This window comes from Pinus tabuliformis, chromosome 1_1 (assembly GCF_031772625.1).
Source record: "Pinus tabuliformis cultivar Carrire ecotype Pingquan chromosome 1_1, CPIR1, whole genome shotgun sequence".
NCBI classification, from domain to species: Eukaryota; Viridiplantae; Streptophyta; class Pinopsida; order Pinales; family Pinaceae; genus Pinus; species Pinus tabuliformis.
In genome coordinates, this window is record NC_142297.1 from 827,650,943 (window position 1) to 827,673,370 (window position 22,428).

Genomic DNA, 22,428 nt, shown 5'->3' on the forward strand with positions numbered 1-22,428 from the left:
ACATTTCACGGAATCCTTCGATCGAGAGTCAATGATGTAAACTGACGTCAAAGGTGAGAAACCTGCCATTGATGCATGCAGACTTCAAGGCACTGACGATTTCTAAGTCATCTCTCTAGATAATGTGCTGATGTCGATAGAAAGCGACCCGTTGCAGGCAAGCCCACAACACGAAATCATTGATCAAGTTGAAGAAATGTTGCTGTAAGGACTGACTCAGGGATGGTCAAATGGATGACAAGTATTTTGTAGATGAAAGTTTTGCTTGCAGACCTCTTGAACACATAACGACACGACAGATGGCTTGGTGATGAACGACTCAAAGTTAATCCCCGGAACCCGGCTGAAGACTTTCAAAGTGGTTTGATCAACTGTGAGATAAAGGATTTCCCAACCCAGGTGAATGAAAAGTGTCGTGTCCAAGAGTGGTAATAAAGTTTCTTCTGAGACAAAAGATAACAAATAGGCTCATTCTTCTCTCTTTTCCCCCACCATTTCTGGCAAGTACCTCTTTATTTTTAACAAGCTTGAGGAGGATAACATATGCTTGATTATAAGCTCATCCTTCGGATGAGTCCAACCTAGTTTTGATTCGAACCCTAGGAAGGAGTGGTTCGTTCCTGTTTGTAATTGAACAGGTCCTTTACTGTGAAATTTTAACGAGCCCAGTATAGGAGAAACTCGATGTTTTTCAATTTTAGAGAGTTTGAAAAACTTAAGAAGACTCCAGGTTGAACTTTTTCGTAAATTTGTGTCCCCCAGGCCCAAAAAAGTATAAAATATTACCTGGGAGAACCACTTGATCTTGCGACCAAGGAGCACTTTCATGATTAGTGTCTCTGACCTGAAAATTAAAAAGCGATCAAGGACACGTCGTTTTATTTCCGTATCGAGTTTGAAACGACAAAAACCCGGCAATCTTTTCCTGATTTTACGGTCAGAAAAGAGCTATAAGGGGACCGTCTTTTAATTCTGTTTTAACGAGTGTAAAAGAAACGCTCGGCGATCTTTTCATATTTTAGGAGTCAGAAAAGAGCTTAAAAGATGACTCTAATGTGAAAAATGATAATTTACCCTAAAGTCCCTTTGTCCTGCACAGAAACAACACATTACTCATACCTGTTTAAGATGGGCAAAAATTCATCGAAAATGTCCTTTCATGGTGAAAAATAAACAAATCTAGCATTTATTTGTCCAAAAAACCTATAAAAAGACTTCTTACCATGTCATTTTTACCATTTTACTGTTGAGGTTGAGAAAAGGGCTTTTGACAAGAAACTTACCGTGGAGATTGCGGAGAATCCGACCGTCAGAATCGAACGCCGTTTCACCAGGTATTCTACAACACCCCTCTCTTGTTTTCCATCGTTTAGAATTCATTTTTAAGCTTTTATTTGATTTTTTGGGGGCATTGGGGTTTCAAAATGCGCCCTTCGGGGTACGCAGGTCATGTACTGCTGACCTGCGTACCCCGATATTTTCCCAATGGGAAAATTACGGGGTGTACGCACCCGGCCTTAAGGGAAACTGCGTCCGGGCGCTCTGTCCCTAAAGGCCGGGGTGCGTACCCCGCAAAACATAAATTGAAACCCTCATACCTCCAAAATAGACCAAAATTTTTAAATTTTATGGATTCTAACTGATGTTTTATGATGTGCAGGGAGCACACCATGCTTGATTGGTGTGAAAGAGAGCACGAGGATGTTGATTTGGCCGCGATAGGTCATCAACCTTCCATTGATGCATTAAAAGCATGCAGACTGTACAAATACTGGGCCATACCTGGCATGAGGGGCCAAGTGCCGTTCCTTGAGTGGCTGGTTGAAAGGTGGAACATTCAGGAGAAATGTTTCTACATCGGAGAGCACCAGCTCGAGATAGAGCCCTCCGACATATATTTTCTCACTGGCTTGCCTAACAGGGGCGAGCAACTTTCTCTATTCGGGACTAGGCCGGGTGGCCAATCCCTTGCTAGTCTCTGACTAGAGTGGTGCAACAACCAAAACCATGAGAAGGGGATAGAAATCAAGTACATATCCCGACCTGAACTTATGGTGATAGCCTTTACTGTTACCAGACTTTGCGGCGCAGCCGCTTTGCACCAAGCCACCGGGTCCCAAATGCGGATGGCTATAGACTGCTCCCACGGCACCATTTTCAACTGGTGCAATGCTGTGTTGGCTAATTTGAAGGGCCAACTAACTAGGGCAAAGAGAGGACAACTGAAGACCTTTGGATATGGGCCTTTAGTCGTGAGCTTTGCCCTAGAGAGAGTTCCAATGCTGGTCCCCCAGCATCTTGCAGTTCCAGTTGGGGCGCCTCGGGAGCCTAAGTTGACGAGATGGGTTGCGGTAATGGCCCGGCATCCTGATGAGGGCGCAGCAGTTGTTCGATTTCCTGATGGTTACTTTCACTGGCTAGAGAGCTAGGTCTTTGCTATTCAGGACTTTCCTTATGTCGGAATGGATTTTTGGAATGATCCGGACATGGTTCTTCCACAGGGAGAACAGTGGGACGACAGAGGTATTTCATTTCTCACGAGTTTTCAAATTATGTATATATTTTGTTTTTTGTTTTTATATATCGCCTCAAAACTGACAGCACAAATTTTCAAAATGCAGATGTAGGTCCACGGCGTCCAGCCAACCTCCGGGCTTTTGAGAGGAGAGTACTAGCTGTACCAGCACCAGCCCCACAGGATGCGGCCGCAGAGACCTTAGCCGAGCTGGAACAGGATCTAGAGCATCTGACGGCGGATATACCAGAGACCACCATAGATGACATTCCCATTCGACTTCAGCGCTATGTGGTCGCAGTCCCAGGACCTTTTAGGAGGTTCTTGTGTAGGGTAGCGCGGGCAGTGGTCTCATATAGAGAGCACCACCAGTGATTGGCTAGTCACTTTTGTAGACACATATGACATTTTTGGTTTTTTGTACTTATCATTTTTGCCGATCATAAGGTGTTTTTCAACCTATGATCGAAGACGATGTATATTTTTGACACACTCCTATCTATATATATATCATTATTCGGCTTATCTTGTTTAACATATGTAATGAAATGTTTTTAAATTTACTTGCATGATTATTGTAAATGTCTGTCCAATATTCGAGAAGCAATTGCATCTGCTAATGTATTTAAAGACCTTGGAATATGCTGATATTCAATGTAATCAAATTCACGTTCCAAAAGACGCACTCTCAAAAACAACCTTAATAACACAGGATTTCTAATGGCATATACTCTATTAAGCTGTAATACAACGAGTTCAGAATCTAACCTCACTATCAAACGTCAAATTCCAAATGAAATAGATTCAGACAATAATTCAACCACTGCACTGTATTCTGCAATGTTGTTCGTCGTTTGACCGAGGCTCACCCCATGCATAGAAACTAACTCGTCAGAGGGCGAATAGATAACCCAAGCTGCGGAAGAGATATTCCGTGTACTACGACAAGCACCATCGGCAAATCCAATGTACGTTTGGAGAGGCGTCGACATCTGCAATATCAAGAGTAAAACCAAGATAAGCCAGAATAACGACGAAAAACACACTTTCTAAGCTAAGCACACTAACTAAACTAACAAACATACTAGCTAGAAAGAAAACCTAACCTAAAAAATTCTCCATACCCATCATTTAAGCATAATACCTCTTTAGGTAAAGTCCATTTCTGGGTTTACCCAAAGAGTCCCCATCAAAATCTACCAGCTCATAGGCCCCTTTTGCTAGTTTTCGCTTTACAATGTAGGGTCCATGCCACATAGGAACGAATTTTCCAGCAGCTAGCTTATCGTTAGCTTGATCATATAACAACACTAGGTCTCCCTCCGAAAAACTCCGAGGGGTCACATTTCTATCATACTGAGCTTTCATTCACTTCAACGTGAGTCTCGATTGCCAATGCAGCGTCACGTCGAGTCTCATCTAATTGAGCTAAGTATAATAAACGTTTCTCCTCTTCGGAAGTGGCTGGGAGTAATTCGACAGCCATTTGAAGTGATGGGATTTCGCATTCAATGGGTAACACAGCTTCCAAGATATAAACTAGTTGGAAAGGAGTGAACCCTGTTGAAGTTTTCACTGAAGTTCGGTATGCCCATAGCGCTGAAAATAACATGTTGTGCCAATTCGGCCGATGAATACCAATGATTCGTCGGATCATGATAACCAGAACTTTGTTGATAGACTCAACCAAACCGTTGGCTTGCGGATAATAAGGAGTAGAGCTATCATGGCGCAAACCAATCTGGCTTGTAAGCTCAGTCATCATGATGTTTCGAAAATGGCTCCCATGGTCAGTGATGATTGCTTGTGGGACACCAAACCTAGTTATAATGTGATTGAATACGAAAACTGCAGCTGTTTTGCCGCTTGCGTCGAATGTAGGCATCGCCTCGGCCCATTTAGTAAAATAATCAACCGCGAGGATGATATACGCATGCCCCCCGGCCGAGTGAGGGTTACAAGTAATAAAATCGATACCCCATTTGGCGAAAGGACCAACGACAATTATAGGATGGAGAGGAGCAGGTGGTGCGCGCATCTTGTGATCAAACACTTGACAGTTGTGGCATTTTCGGACCGCAATGATACAATCTTTAAACATGGATGGCCAGAAATAGCCAGCGCGCAACACCTTCTGAGCTGTGGCATACCCAGACATATGACCGCCACATGCTCCAGAGTGACAATCATTCAAAACCCTCTCAGCCTCTTCGTGAGTTAAACAACGTCGAAAAACTGAGTCTACCCCCCGGCGATAAAGTGTATCTCCAATAATCCTGTATTGCTGGGATTGAAACCGAATTGTTCGACGTTCCAACTTTGAAGCTTCAGGCCGAAAGGTTTGGGTTTGGAGATAGATGATTATATCCCCGTACCACGGATCTAAAGTACTGATAAGAAACAAAGATTCATCCGCAATGGACTCCTCTGCCACAGTTTCTGTGTCAGCATGCGGGAAATCACACATCAATTCTGCAAAAACTAAGGATTTCTTAGACTTGGACTTCTCAAAATCCAAGTCGAACTCTTGCAGGATAACGATCCATTTAGAGTACTTGCCCCCTAGCAGTTGTTTTGTCAAAATATAAATCATAGGGTTGCAATCCGAAATAACTGTAGTTTTACGGAGAAGAATGTAGTGACGAAAACGCTGGACAGCTTGAACAGCTGCCAGGGCCAATTTCTCCACATGCGAATATTTTAGCTCAGTGGGATTTAATGTCCTACTAAGATAATATATCACATGTTCCGCTCCGAATTCATCTTCTTGAACTAACACCATTCCAATGGTGGAATGCGAAGCTGCGAGGTATAAGAAGAAGTCCTGGTTGTAGTTGGGAGGATGCAACAACGGTGCATGGGTCAACGCGTGCTTAAGTGCATCAAAAGATTGTTGGGCAATCTCATCCCAAAAGAATTAAGCGTTCTATTTCAACAACCGCGTAAAACCTTTAGTGACTTCGGCGTAGTTTGGAATGAATCGGCGTAAAAAATTTGCTTTCCCTTGCAAACTTTGGAGTTGGCGCAAACTCGAAGGAGGAGGCAATTTGATGATAGCTTCGACCTTCGAGGGATCGACGCGAATGCCGGCTTTTGAAACAACAAATCCCAGCAATCGACCTGTCTCTATATAGAATACACACTTGTGGGGATTCAACCGAATTCGATAATGCCTACACCTCATAAAGATTGCTCGTAAGTGGACAAGGTGATCAGCTCGATGTAAAGAATGAGCAGGCAAATCATCGAGGTACGGTTGCACAATGTGCTTGATGTCATGAAATGCGTAAGACATCGCCCGTTGGAAAGTGGCTCTGGCATTCTTAAGTCCAAAAGGTAATTTGCAATAAGCAAATGTCCCCCATGGACAAATGAATGCCGTTTTTGGTTGATCGGCAGGTAGAATATTGATTTGATTATAGCCCGAAAAACCATCCATGAAGGAAAACATTTCACTTCCGGCACAATCATCAATGATTTGATCGATATAAGGCGTTGGATAGTTGTCTTTTGGACAAGCTCGATTTATATCCCTATAGTCGATACAGATTCTTATTGTTCCTTGTTTCTTATTAACTGGAACAATATTCGATACCCAATCTGTTAACGGAATTGGATAAATGAAACCTGCTTTCAACAACTTCTCAACTTCTGCTTTAATCGCAGCCACTTTCCGAGGGTGAATCTGACGCAACTGTTGCCGGACGGGTTTAGCGTCCAGGTAGGTCTTTATTTCATGAACAACAATGGCAGGGTCGATTCCTGGCATTTCCTCGTAAGACCAGGCAAACACATCGCGGAATTCTTGGAATGGGGCCTTGTAAGTTCGAATTTCATCTTCTGTACATGAGGCACCTATATGAATGTTTTCCTCAATTCCGGGCTTCACTGAAATGTCAATGGGAATAGTGCGAGAAATATTCCCTAAATTCAGCTCTGAATCAGAATGTTTCGTTGGATTCTGAGCGTCTTTGACATATTCAGCGGTAAAGATAGATGAAAAATCATTTTCAAAAGCATCATCCTTAGGTAAAAACGAAGATCTATGATGGATATCTTCCCATGGTAGATCGTCTACACTTAGGATTTCGCGAAGTTGCTCGTCAGATGACACGACTTCGGGAAACGCTATCCGTTCCAAGGTTGATGTGAAAAGTGATTCTTCACTGACCACATTCATTTGGTCGATTTGGGTTGAATGCGAGTCGGTAAAAGACATGACGGCTTCATAAGCAATTTCATATGGACTCAAAGGCATAGCATCACCGAATGAGTCTATCTCAGATTCAGATGGGACAATCCAAGGATCGTCGTATATAATGGTGTCTGATGTAATCATATGAATTGATGAAAATGAAGGGTCTACGTTTATTGGAGGGAAAGGAAAAGTTCCCAGTAAACCGGAATCTTTAACTAAACCTACGCCAACGTCCCTATAAGGGATTGTCGTCTTACCGACATGCTGGATACTCTCTGAAGAGGCTGGGTCGGATGAAAAGTATGTCAGCTGATCAATTGTCACGATCTTACCGTTGTGTGGAAATTTTGTTACTCTGAAGACTGATGAAACGACCGCTGTCATAGCATATGACCAACTTCGACCCAAAAGAAGGTTGTAGTCTAGAGGGGCATCAACCACCTCCACATCCAGACTAACGGTTTTACCTTCTACCCCTATAGGCAATTTCTCTAGAATACCAAACAGACGGAACCCACGGCCATCAAAGGCCTTAAGGATGGTCGGGGATTGGTTCAGCGAAGGAGAACCAAGTGATCTCCAACATTGAATCGACATAATACATGTAGAAGCTCCCTCATAAATCACAGTCCGGTGAATAGGCTTGTTTTTTACTATCACTGGAATTTGGAAAGCCATTTGATGGGGTAGACGCGGTGTACTATTTTCTAGATCGAAGATTATCAGATTCGGGTCCTGAACATCAACAGCTCCGATAGCCGACAAAAGTAATTTTCGCTGTGCTGGGCATGATTGCAGCACTTCTAAAGCCGACATTGCTGAGGGTGAAACAGCTAAGTCCTCAACAATGTTGTAATTCTGGGCCGCTCTCGCATGTGGATTGAAAGCAGACCTTCGAAGTACACCCTTGGCGGGTGGTTTGATTACTAAGTCCGGGTTAGGTTTTTCGATCTGTAGTGGATCGGAACCAGGAGCTGAGGTTGATGGATTAGAATGAGAAGATTCTGCTTCCTTACCATCAACAGGATTCTTACTACCATAATCTTGCGATCGAGTCGCAATCCTCACATGAGACATCATCAAAATGGGTTCTTCACTGGCAGTCGAGGAAGAACCTATCATCTTACTCTCCTGCTTTGGAAATGGATTTGTTAACACAGCAGGAGTGGGAGAACCTTTGACTATTTTCACAACCTCGGCCCGATGAGGGCAATCTCTTGTAAAATGATCCTCTTCACAAATAAGACAAGGATATCGAGGTTTGCGCTTTTCGTCATTGGTTTCCGACTTTTCCGTTTTCTCCTTCGGAGCCTTGTCTGCTTTAGCCTTCTTCTTTCCTTTCTTCTTTCCACCGTTTTTTGATTTGGCCGTAGATGACTCTACAGCGTGAATATCGGCGAAAGTTCAGGAGAAGACTCTCCTGTCGGGGAATCAGGCAAGGTGATTATAGGAGTAGTAGAAGTCTTGGAAGATTTCTTCTTGCTCTTTGTATTCACGATGCCAATCATACCATCAGCGGCATGAGATCCCGAAGGAGCAGCAGCGATTTGATTCGATTTTGGAAGATCTGGAATCTTCTCATGTAACGTACCTGACTGAGTATAAACTAAGTCAAGGTACTGCGCCTGAGCAATGACTTGCTCCTCAGTAACTACTCCGGCCTTAGCTACATCTTCAGTAATCTTCGGTAATAATGATTTAACAAACCATTCAGCTAAGATTTGGTCCGGAATAAAAACTTTCACTAACCTTCTACGACGTCTCCACTCATGAATGTGATCAGAAATATACGTGGACGTTGATTGTTTTAGTGAAGTTAATAACTCCGTGCCATTATCGTATCTGACCGGCAACTGAAAGTGAGTTAAGAACGAGGTAGCTAACTGGCTAAAATTGTAAAAAGAGGCCCGTGGTAACTCAATGTACCACTTGGCCGCGAGACCAATGAGTGTACGCTGGAAAAGACGTAAGCAGATCGAATCATCCGAGATAGAATTTGAAGCACACCAGAGGTGGTAAGTCATCACATGATTGGACGAATCCTCTCCAGACTTACCTTCGAACTTGGGTATATCGCTGGGCAACTTATTTGGCATTGGCGGCCAAAACAGAAGATATTGAATTGGATCGTTCATTAGGCGCGTCAAGTCTGGTAAATCCAAAGTTGCGATAAACGGTAATTGCCGGTTAGGATCTCTAAAACTCTGGGTCACAAGACCAGTCCCAGGAGGAGGATATCCAGGATAACTAGGAATAGGAATCGCATTAGGGATATTATATCCTCCTGGAAAACCAGGATTAACCGGACCGTACTAGGGTTGTTGAGGTTGTTGATAAGTGTACCCAGGATACGGTTGATACTGGTAAACCGGCTGTTGGACAGCTTGCCCATGTTGATATTGTCCCTGATACGGTTGATGAACAAATTGAGGTTGAGTAGTGACAACCGTACTTATACCAGGCTGACCTATAGGCATCTGGACCGTGGTTTGAATCGTAGATCCAGACAACGGTAAAGATGTCTGAGGAGTGGTTGCAGAGACAGTAGAAACCGGAGCTGTCGATACTCTAGAAGTAAGCGTGACAGATGTAGCGGTAGTTGCAGCAGCCGTTTGAGATGTAGTACTAGGTGCAATTGGTGGCTGAGTAACTACCGAAGTTACAGAAGTTTGAACATTTGACTGGACAGGTTGCGGTTGCTGGGGTGGACCAGAAACTACGGGTTGTCCAACTTGAGGTACCAACTGTATACTTGGTTGCAACACCTGTTGACCCTGTGATGGATCCCACACCATCATTCCGGGGAATTGACCCGTAACAGGTTGAGAATACTGAGATCCATAACCGGATTGAGGATAGGATTGATAATTGAAAGGTGCAGTTCCCATACCTTGAACATATGACTGACCTTGAGGTGGTTGATAACCTTGACTTGAGTATTGACCTTGAGGTTGATAACCTTGGGGTAAATACTGATACTGGGGTTGACCTTGACCTTGAGGTTGATACCCTTGGGGTTGATACCCTTGGGGTTGATACCCTTGGGATTGATACCCTTGGGGTTGATACCCTTGAGGTAAATATTGATACTGAGGTTGACCCTGGGGTACATATTGAGGCTGGGGTTGACCTTGAGGCATGTATTGCACCATAGGTACATACTGACCTTGAGGTTGCCCTCCAGACACAATTTGTGTACCTTGAGGCTGCCCCCCAGGGGTTAATTGAGGCTGCCCCCCAGGGGTTAATTGAGGCTGCCCCCCAAGCGGTAATTGGCCTCCTTGAGGTTGAGAAATGGGAACTGAACCTGACATCATGTAAATGTCTCCTACACCCAATGGTATATTACCATTGTTTCCAGCTAATAACCCATGATCAATGGGTTGAGGAGATGCCCCCGCAAAGGTACCAGAAAGTGATTGATCCCCGGTGGGAACAGAAGGACCGCCGCGTAAGAAAGATTTAGAAGTTTGAGTAAACACGGACGACTGACCAGACATATTTACAGGAGTATAAATACCTCCAGGTGGAAAAGGAGTTCGAGGTGTAGAAAAACCTATCCCTGAGTTGTCTAAATAATTGGTTAACAAAAGGTACCAAGTAGTACTTCTAGGAGGACTGTAAAATATAGATTCACGCTCCCTGAGCTCAATAGTAAGTTGATCTTCAAGGTTAGAGACGCCTATTTCTTCCTCTGGAGCAAGTTCTTCAATAGCAATCAGACCAGTAGGAAGATTTTCGGTGATAACTCGTTCTACTCTTGGTGAATCTGGAACACTAGAAGTTGGAGTAACAGGTTCAGATATTTCAGGTTCTTCGCCTGTATCACTAGTAGACGAAAAACTACCAGCAAGCTCAGAAACTGTAACAGCTTCGGGATTATAACCTGTCTCTAGACTTTGGTAATCTGGATGGACTACCAAGGAAGATTCTCCTTCTTCAGGTGAACCTACTCTACTGCCACTAGGAGGAGTTACAAGGACCTTCAAACCTTCTAGATTACTCGGGTCGTCTCGAGGAGGTTCACCCCGAAGTCTACGGGATCTCCTCAACAATTCGGCCACAGAAACAACTTCAGGAGACTGGCCCCGAAGTCTACGGGACTGTCTCGGTAATTCCGCCATAGCTAAAAACTTTTAACTACTACACACGAAAACAAAGTAAAATCTCAAATCAAACCACCTAAAGTCTCTAAAGAACCAAACAAATTTGAAGCACACGCCTAAAGAATCTAGGGCGTCAAACCAAGCACAAACAGTAGCCTTCCAGACCGAAAACGCTAGTTGGAGATGAAACCCAACATCGCCGGATTCAGTACAGAAGTGGCGGGTGGAACAGTTACCCCAGCAACCTGCTTAATGAATAGACCGGCACAAGTTCCTCCACTTTAACCGTCTCGAGTGAAGTGAACCCCCTGGAAAATCCAAGTGAGTCTAGCCGACGTCTACTCCAGGTACAGTGGGATCTTCCCTCCATCGTCACCTCGGTAGAATCCTAAAGATAATGGTCACTAAGGCTACCAACCGCAACAAATGCACCTGGGGGAACAGTCTACACTCCGACAGCACGCAAGGGCAGAGTATCAAGCTCAATCCCCTTGCCGGTTCCTTGACAATAATCCAAGGTTTACCGACAAGTGACCCCTGGCTCCTCGACAATGGTTAATCCGAGGTTTACCATTTATAATACGTGCGTGTCTGGCGTCGTTCCCAACGAGGGAGGATTGATCCCCTCACTGGTTCGGACAGGAGCTCGTGCTTCTCCTTTAAGAGGAGCTTTCCCAGAGTACAAATGAGACAATTGGATTTATTCTATCACAAGATAAGCTACGTGTTTGGTTTTGTTGTCTTGGAGAGTTAATTACTCTCCTACTCCAAGACACTAGCCTGATCTAAATTGGTGTTTCAGAGCCCTAGTAAATAAAAGTTACTAAGTTGATTTTACCTAGATGCACCTAAGATGATTTACGCTGCTTTTCTCTTTCAATGAAACTCCTAACTAAGAGAGTTGGAAAATGCAAATTTTATAGAAAACAACTTTCTTAGTAAAGACAATCAAAGAAACAATTCTCTTTATCTTTCTAAGCATACAAACATGACCACTCCTTACGTGCACGAAAATTTCTTTTTCTTTCAAAATCCCTCAAAGCTACTTGAAACAAAACTTTTCAAAGGAGATGTTTTTGTATTTTCTCTTATTTAATAAAGCATATAAATCTATTTTAACGAAAATCAATCTCAAAAGCTATAAAATCTATGAAAAATTGACTCACAAGCAAATCAAAAAGAAATTTACTCTAAGCAAACCTAACGAGGCAAAAGCCTACAAGGATGATTCTAGGTTGTTTTACTTGACCACAATCAAGCCAAGGACCAGCTAATGCAGAATCAAAAGACCAGTCAAAACAAAACTCAAATCTTTTTGTTCTTTTTGTAAAATGGAATTCAATACTCAATCAACAAGCACTTCGAAATTTGCCAAAGAGACAACTCAAAGGTAGGTTGCTCTCACAGGTAGACTTTACGACAGGTCCGACTCCTAAGAAGGCTGACAAAACCAGAGAGATCTAAGGCTTGACAACTTCTACCGCCAAAGTCACTACAGGACCTACTCAAAAATCAAACCCTAGGGCTTAAACTTCTATGAAATCCACTAAAACACTCAATGCTATCGAAACAAGTTCAGGTGAAGATCTTTGACAAGAGACTAATGGATCTGGGCAGTAAAAACTAAGAAAAAGCAAAATCTAAGAGGAAAAATGCAAAAAATGGAAATTTCTTAATTTTTAGCAGGGTACGCAGGCAACCTGTTAAGCCAGGTGCGGGCCCGCTCTGTGCACACAGCAACAGTGCGTACAAGTACGCACTGTGCAATACTCAGAGGGTGCGTACTACTGAAAAAACCAAGAAAAACTAAATTCAATCTGACCCTAAGCTAACCCACCCAAATACAAAGTCACAAAGCCAAAAACCAGAAAATAAATGACTTTTCTCAGATCAAAGTTGCATACAAAGGAAAAAACTTTCACATCAATGGAGTCCCCAGCGGAGTCGCCATTTTGTCAGGCGGAAAGAGTTGATAGTGCGGACACAACCAACCTCCCTAGGAGCCTAAGACTCTCTAGTGACAAACAAGACAAACAAGAGCGATCCTTCTCTAAACATGCATTTACCATACAAGAAATCAAGTGTTTAGATCCTACCTGTAGTCCAACGTTGTTATAGCAGTCCAGCCTCGCTGATCCAGATGAGCTCCTCCTTCACTTTGAAACCTGCATCCACTAACAATCAAACGATTAAATAGCACTTGATAATCTCATAAAATAAAACATATTTAACACATAGACCAAGGAGTACATGAAACAACTCATAAATAACAAGTTATTGAGAAGAATGGACTCATTTGCATTAATAGGAAACAAAAGGAACAATTACAACCTGAGCCTTGGTGTTGTGCAAGTCCCTCCCAGGGTCCATCAAGAGTTCTCCTTTACTTTGACAAAGCTCACCCACTTCCAAATAGAACAAGAAAAGATGGCAATCTCTCCTCACAAGCTTCTAAATGGGAGCCCTAATTCCAGCAGCATCTACCCTTAGAAATGTTTAGCTTTCAACCTCTCCTCCTTCTGGCCATTTTCCTGTATTTATAGTGCTCTAGAGGAAGTTATTCAGGTCCACCATCAATGGGATAATCCCCTCTTTGGATGGGATAGTTCCCTTATTGATGGGATAAGTTCCTCTTTGGTAGGGGTACATGAACCATCTGGAGGCGCTCAATACACGTCGAACAACCTTCTAGAATGCTCTAGAAATGACCACAAGTAACTTTTTAAAGATGAAACTTGCGCATTTTGACCTTTAAAGGGGTACGCACCTGCCCCTTTACATACAGAGCGTACAAGTACGCAGCTTTTGTGAACATTAGGTGCGTATCCACAGGTAAGGTTGAGAGAACCTGCGTACCCAGAGATAAACACATTTACAAAGACTTTCTCTCTTTCTTGAAGTTTGACATGGAGAGCAGAGGCATGAGACTTGCCTAGGAGGATAGCATGACTGTTGATGGAGCCATACTAACTGTAAATAGCCATGGTGACATTTTTTAGTGTAACAATGCATGTATTTGTTTTCAGCCTTCTTAATATGTGAATGATAAAAAGAAAGCTAATGCGCAAATTGAATTACTTTTCAAGCGACAATTACTAACAAGTTTCTTTTCAAAATAAAAAATGAAGATAATGACAATGTTAGTGTCAGTCTTTGCAGCCTTCCTCCAGTGATCAAACATGCTCTTACAAAGTGATTTTAAGGTGTCAAGGTCAAATTTTGTCATTTCAAAGAGTCTTCAAGCAAAATTTGGTCACTAGGCATTAGGTCTAGGGTTTGTTTTCACTCTTTTCAAAGTTGTCCAAATGGAATTCCATGTCATCATTTAGAGGGTTTTCATCATCATGTCAAGTTCCATTGGGTCATTTTACAGCTTATTCATGCTTCAGTTGTGCCTTGGTAAGGTCCATTTCCCTCTCCTAGAGTTTTGAAGGCAATTTCTCTTGAATGGTCAAATCATTAGCAAAATTTGTATCCTGATGTTCATACACCTTCCCCTATCCTTCATGTACCTTATTAAACACTTCCCATCACTGAGATTCCCCAAATTCCTCATTTTTCCACAAACCCTAGTTTCTTGCCACAACTTGGCAATTTTCTAGGCTAGGCCTGTGTTTTGCCCTTTTGGACCCCTTCCCCTCACTCGATCTCTGAGATTCCACTTTCCCCTGCTTCCTAACATCCCTCCCTACTTCCAAAAATTTCCCCAAGAATTTAGAAGCCCCTTATCCCCTTCATTTCGCTTCATTTCGACAAAATCCCTTGTTTCACACATCGGGATAGGTTTCACTAAAATGATGTTTCAGAGAAATAAAAGATGAATTTTGGAAAACTGAGAGAGGTTTTTGTTCAAAAAATGCCAAGGAAGAAAAAAATCCTTCACTTTTTACACAGGTATAATGGTTTTGGAGAAATGTCAAAAATACAATCGCCTCGGGAGAATTGATGCACCTCTAAAGTGACCTTGGGAAAATAAATTTTTCTCCTAGTTTGGTTGGCCAAATAAATTTCTTGATGAGTCAAAGGATAACTAGACAAAAATATCTTTCCAATGAGCTATCATGAGCTCAATTTGGAGTTGAGGAAGGCATTTAAAAGTTGACTGCAACAACACTTTGCCTTGAGGCAGCCTCATTTGGCACATTTCGACCAGTCTTGGGAGATTTGATTTTTGACAAGGAAAATGAGCTCCAAATTAAAAAATTCCAATTGTTTTGGAAATTATACTCAAATACCTTTCCAACAAGCTATCATACGCCCGATTTGGATGCCGGGAAGGCCTCCAAAGGCCTCCTACAAAAAGGCGCTACGCATTGGGAGCGCGCTACGCATAGAGCTTCAACAGCCTGTGTAAAAATACATGCGCGCTACGCATTGGGAGCGCGCTACGCATTGGGTAAGCGTGCTATGCATACAAATTCAGAGCCAAAATTTTTTTGCTCCTTCGTCCAGATTCATGCCAAATCGCCCCCAACTGCTTGCAAGTAGGTCCTTTATGATTGTTCAGTGAATTTTAGACATGGTTATGGTGTGTTGAATGTGGAGAAAAAGTGTGAAATGTAAAACCCTATGTTGATTTCCAAATTCACTTCTTAGGGTTTGAAGCAAATGAAGCCAAAAACTTCTTAGGGACTGTGTGGGTTAATATATGCCTATGTCATCTATTTTCAGTGGTGTCCATGCTCATTATTAACCTTAGCCTCACGCCCTCTCTTTGCCATTACATCACTGCTGTCATTGTTATGGCCATTGTCATTTTCACACTGTTTATCATTCATGTTATGACATAGTCCCATTTTCACTTGTCCACATCCTCCACTGACATTTTTCAAACAATGCCAGGGCTATTGTCACTTTTGTTCCTAATAGTTATGTCCCCCGCATTATTCTCTTTTCTACTCACTTGTCAAATCCCCTCATAATCAAAGCGGTGACTGTTTTTTCATGGAGAGTTGGCCCAGAAAAGACATGGTGATTTGACACCTTTTGAGCGGCAATTTTGGCTTGAGAAAGTCAATCAACATATGGAGGAGTTGTTGGCGAAGGCCAATAGAGACAAAGACATGCTCCGTCATGTGAAACATCATTAATGGGCTCGCATGCATGTCAGCAAAGCAAAAATGAAGATTTTGAAAAGGAGGTTGAGCAAAGCACTAAAACGGTGAAAGAGGCTAGATCCACTTCGAGTTTTGGCCGAGGCTTCACTGGCTGAACATGATACATGATGGAGAGTCTTCGCTCCAAATTTGAGCAAATTCGGAGAAATTTTTGTCATTTTGAAAATTTTGGTCCCAAAAACAGTTTTGCTCAGCTATACGAGTAGCGCGTCGACGTGCTTGATTTTGATTGGGACACTTGCTGGAGGGAAACTTTATATTTTTGGGTTTGTCATGGTAAGTTATGCATGCTCGGTTATTGCCGAAGCATTTCATCAAGTTCTGGATGATCAAAAGGCCCAAAAACACCATGAAAACCACCTTGCTGCCAACTTTTGCAACAACAGGAAGTAATTCTGGGAGAATGCAGTTTTGGAGGGGAAAATGAGCTCCAAATTGAAAAATTCCACTTGGGTTGGAAATTAGACATCCAGGGCTTTCCAACGAGCTATCATGAGCTCAATTTTGATGTTGGGAAGTGCCCCAAAAACAGGCTGAAAGGTGCGCTACGCATAGAGATCAGGGCGCTATGCATAGAGGTTTTTGGTCAAATTTTCATCCTCCAACTCAGGAATTCGGCCAGTTTTCACCAGTTTCACTTCTTGATGTGATTTTTGACCCATATTGATGTAATTTGATGTGTATGAGGTAACTTGGCACTTATTTACTTTATTCTAGATGATTCATTCACAAAATAACAAAAAAATTAATGTAATGAATCAGTTTCCTAGCATATAGGGGTTAGTTGTTTGACTACCTAGATTTTAGTTCCTTGTTTAGAATTGATTCAAACTGCTCCTAGAAGGAGGAGCTCGACCCCTAGAGGTTAGGGAATGGGTTAGCTTGGTCTATATGATGTAAATTTTTAGTCAGTAGCAAGGGTTGGACTCTTGGGAAGATTTTGGCACACTATTGTACATATTTTGGCTAAGGAAAGATCAAAGGTTTTGCAGCACCTGTTGGGATTCTTGTGGCTTTCAGTTCTTGATGGTGTTATCTCTCAGTTTATTGTAAGTTAATTCATGTTTAATGTATGTCATTCCCTTCTTATGCTTCTGAAACTAAATGAATAAGTAAATGAGGTTGAATCCATTGTTTACAGTGCTCTGCCTTTAAATTTGTTTAGTTTTACATGTTTTCGCCAGTTTGGAGAGGATCCATGTTCTCCCTTGCCCTCTTCAACTCCTTGTCATTCTGATCCATCCATACACCTGATCAAAGGCATCAAGACTACTGCCTACCTCGCCCCAACTCGAATTCTGCAAAGATCTGGTCTCATCCCCGAGCCCAAATTTATTTTTTCCCTTTTCTCCAACAAAACCCCAAAAAAATTTAAATCAAACCTCCCTATCCGTTTACTAGCCTAAAATCAATATCCATTATAAGTCATCTTAGCTCCTTTGAAGATCTTTTGCCGAGATAGACCCGGAGAGAGCCCTCTCCTGTCCTCGTTGGGCTAGCTACGAGGCTGAGCGTGGTTTGATGTGGCCTCGAGTTTTGCCTTCCTCAGCGTGAGGCAGATTTGAGCGCTAACAGACAACACTTTGCGATTTGGAAATGAATACTTGCTTTCGACACTAGAAAAACTACAAATTCAGATCAAATACAATAGTAACAGGGTAATCGACTATCAAGAGCAATCAGACTCTCTTCAATGACTGAAAACGACACTTGCGACACTTTCAAATCAAGAAACGACAGTACAATTACGTTACTTTTTTGCAAAGGAGAACTGAAAATGACTCAACAAATACACAAAAATATTTACAGTTCTTTGCACAATGGAGGCGGAATATCAGCAAGGAAAGGGGTTTCAAATAGAGGTGTACTGACTACAGGCAGCAAAATTCTTGAATAGATTTGAAAAGAGTGAATAGAAACCAAAATTGAGGAACAATGCCTAGTCTGATCATCGCACCTGTAACACAGTGAACTTGAAATGTAGCGCACCTACTACACTCGGGAAGTGTGCTGAAGTTCAAATTCACAGAACAAAGAGTGAGCTGGGCTAGGGACGAGACTTTGCTTTGGTTTCGGGTCACAGTTTGCAGTTCAGTTCAGGGATTTTGGTCGAGCAAGTGGTAATCAGTAAATCAACAACAGGGGTAGATCTAAGGAGGTTACTAGAGCCACCACAAGGGCAATTAGAGAGTTTGTAAATCAGTTGTTTAATTCATAAACAAAACCCGGAGATTGACTGAAGCGACATTTATCTACTTTGCATTTGCATAGCAAATGCAGTTTGAAAGCTACCTGGCTCAACTTGAGGCTTCGTCTGTAAGTTTATAAAGTAAACAACAAGGTAGATAAACAAACAACCTAGTCGCTCCCCAGTGGAGTCGCCATTTTGTTACAGGGAAAAGTGTCTATGCAGAACTACTAATCCCACTAAGGTGTGGTAGCTACCTTAGAAACAAACAAAGTAAAGCTACTTTCGTTTTCCTTTATGAAATATAGATGAGAGAAGAATAAAGGAGACCAACCTCTGTCTTGCGCTTGGTTCCTAGTTCGATTCCTCTCTCTTCTGATAGTCCTTTTCTACTTGCTTCCTTGTACACCGAGCTTCACAGAGTACCTGTAGAGTCAAAGCAGCATAACACTATACAAGAACATGGATCTATTATCATAAACAATCTAGGATCAAATGTAAATTGACCATACAAATGCATAAACATAAACGACACAAGAGTATGGAGGAAAACTTGAATAGCTTTATTGATAATCAAGAAAGAGCCAAGAGAGTTAAAACTAGTTGTTCTGATCCAGCATCATCCTCTTACCAAGTAAGCCCTTCTTCACCTCATGCAAAGCTTAGATCACCCAACACTATGATGTTGCCTCAAGAAACCAACAAGAATTCCTTACAAGATGCAAAATTCCAACCTCTGGATCTCTGGGATGAGGGATCCATATATAGATATCTGTAAGGGAGATGAGTCAGCTTGTGATTTGATTAGTGTCTTCCCTCTGATAGTTCTTACTTCCACTTGGAGATTGATGATCTCTTACTCATCCTTGGTCGAATTCAGAGAGGCAAGTGGCACAGGAGAAGTTTCTGGAAGATTCCAAGCCTCTCCACCTCGCGGGTTGACACTGCCATTTGTCACTTCTCGCCCATCGCACCCCATAGAAGGGATTTTTGAAATGCAACACACCCACAGAGTGTACTTAGGTGAGATGCAACGCACTTTGCCTATGGAGTAGGTGAAATGATCTTATTTTGACTAGTTCTGAGCAGTTTTTCATGGAGAACTTCTGGGAGAAGCTGTAATCAGTTGACCTTGTTCCTTTAGGGGTTAGAACAACACTTTGAGGGACTTAGGAGCCCTTGGTTTATGGACATTTTATGCTTGGGGTTGCAGTGCCCAAAAATGTCTATAACACCCGACAACAAATTCCTTGAGTGAAGAATCTTCATCCCCTTTTCACTCATGTGTTCGAGCCTATGATGCCATAATGCTGCATCTGCTCCTTTGGAAGTTAAAGCATTAACAGAGTTAGAAATACCATTGCATAAATACAATGTACCAACCTTTTCGCCTTTTGCTATTACCAGGGCTCCTTTGGTGACCTTCCAAGCTTTATCTGTGAAAGTTGTCACACAACCTTCACCACCTAACTGCCCTGTTGAAATCAGATTTTTCTTTAGATCTGGAACATGTCTTACCTCCTTTAGTAGCCATTGGTTTCCATTCTACTGTTTTACAAGAAATTTACCCATTCCAACAATTTTACAGGGTTTATCATCACCCAAACGAACTTGTCCAAAATCTCCTTGAACATAGTCATGAAAGTATTTCTTATTAGGTGTGGCATGGAATGAGGCCCCTGAATCTACCACCCAGGAATCAGTAATATTTTCGAAAGAAAGAATCAAAGCATCTTGTAACACCTCACCTGTCATATTTGCTTCATGATTGTTTTCTTGCTGTGCATCTCCTTCTTTTCCGTTCCAAGATCTACAGTATTTCTTTAGGTGTCCTTTCTTTCTGCATTTCCAGCACACTATCCCCAATCTGGACTTGGATCTGCCTTTCCTTGATTTACTGTGATAACCTGAGCTCTTTCCTCTTTCCATTTTTCTTCCCCTAGACTCTGCACTCAAAGCATTACTCGATGCCTCACCAGAGCTTTTCCGTCACATTTCCCCACTAAAGATAGCACTGACAACATCATCAAACTTTAAAGTACTAGATCCAGACACATAGTTACTAATGGCCATTACTAAACCATTCCAACTTTCTGGTAATGAGCACACGAATAACAGAGCTCTAACTTCATCATCAAAGTTTACCCCTACAGAACATAACTGAATTGTAACAGTATTAAAATCATTTAAATGGTCCGCAACAGATCCACCTTCCGACATCTTCATATTAAATAACCGTTTCATAAGAAATACCTTGTTTGAGGCCGAGGGTTTTTCATATAGTTTCTCCAACGCCTTAATCAAACCCTCTGTCATTGTTTCCTTCAAAATGTTGAAGGCGACCGATGCTGCGAGGCACAACCGTATTGTTCTGAGTGCCTTTCTATCGAGAAGGTTCCATTCTTCATCTGTCATACCCATCGGCATCTTTGCTTTTCCACCCAATGGTAGGTATAGATCTTTCTGATACAGATAATCTTCCATCTGCATCTTCCATAGCGAGAAGTTTTGGCCGTTAAATTTTTCGACCCTAAACTTACCATCTTCTGCCATTGCTCCCACTCGAACGAGGAACCCTTCTTTCCTGTGAGTTTATCATCCAAATAGACCTTCGGCTCTGATACCAATTGTTAGAAAATTATATATTACGGAGCAATGGAACACATAAAATATTACAGAAATATAAACACAGAAAACGCATAAAACAAGAGAGACACAGATATGCGTGGTTCACCCAATTTGGGCTATGTCCACCCCGAATAGCCAGTCCTTCCTTTCTATTATCCAGCAAAATGAAGAGACACAACCTACAACAGATCCGCTGTAATATCCTCTGTTTTCTCTCACAGTCTCACCTCTATGCTTCTCACCCGGAGAATACACATATATTACACAGACTCAATACAATACCCTCATACAAAGAGAGGGGTTTCCTTCTAGGGAAAACAACCCTAAACTAAACATAAGTTCTACCGTCAGATCATCCGACTAATGAACGACCCAGATTGACTAGAAATTACTATACTTTTACAAGGCAATTTTACATCTGTTTTTAGCTTCAAGGGCACTGCCCCTGAGCCCCCGCTGGAGGACCGCTGGCCCCCAGACCCCCCAGCTAGGGGGGATCGCCCCCCCTGGACCCCCGCGGGGGGACAAGTCCCCCCCACACCCCCCCGCATGGAGGGGTGTACAAACTTCCTGGGGTATACATCCGGTTGAAACAAAGAACTCTGAACATTCATGCTCCACACACAACAAGGGGTTTGAGGTCTTCCTTTCCTAATCCTTGAGTTGTTCCTTGTCCTAAAGTACAGTGGGGTTTGTCTTTGCCTCTTCCCTTTTGACTTGATAGGTGTACTTAGGGAAGTAAGAGAAGTTGCTGCCTCTTTCTCAATGGGTTCTGGAGATACCCTTGGTGATTCTTCCCCTTCTTTGCCTTGAACTGTAGACCTTTGTTCTTCCTTCTGTTTTGTTTCCTCTTTTCCATTCTCCTTATCATTATTATATTTCTCTTTCTCTTCTTCCTCTAGTTCCTCACTCTGCTCATATATCTCTTCTTTTGTTTCTTCTCCTGTCTCTTCTTCATTCTCCTTCTCCTTTTCTTCCTCTTTTTCCTCCTCTATTTCCTCTTCATTTTCTTCTTTTGTTTCTTCTTCCCTCTCACTAGCAGTGGGGATTTTGTCATATTCAAGAGCTTGAATTGCTCCTCCTACTTGCATGTCTCTGAAGGTTGTCCATGTAATAGGGAGTCTTAGGTTTTGTAGAGCATCTTCTAGGATGTGTTACACTAAAAAATGTCACCTTGACTACTTACAGTTAGTATGGCTCAAATCAACAGTCATGCTACCCTCTTAGGCAAGTCTCATGCCTCTGTTATCCATCTCAAACTCAAAAAGAGAGAAAGTCTTGTAAAAATCATATTTATCTCTGGGGTCGCAGGTTCTCTCTAGTCTTACCTGCGGGGACGCGGACCTTGTTCACAAAAACTGCGTCCATGGACGCTCTGTATGTTAAGGGACAGGTGCGTCCCTCTGTAAAAGACAAAATGCGCGAGTTTTATCTTGAAAAAGTTACTTGTGGTTACTTCTAGAACATTCTAGAGGTCGGTTTGATGAAATGGATGCGCCTCCAGTTGGTTCATGTATCTCTATTAAGGGGAAGCTTATCCCATCAATAAGGGAGTTATCCCACCCAAAGAGGGGGATGATCCCATTGATGGTGGACCAGAATAACCTCTTTACAGCACTATAAATAAAGGCATTGAGCCAGAAGGAGGGGAGGTTGGAGCTATACATTTTCTTTGG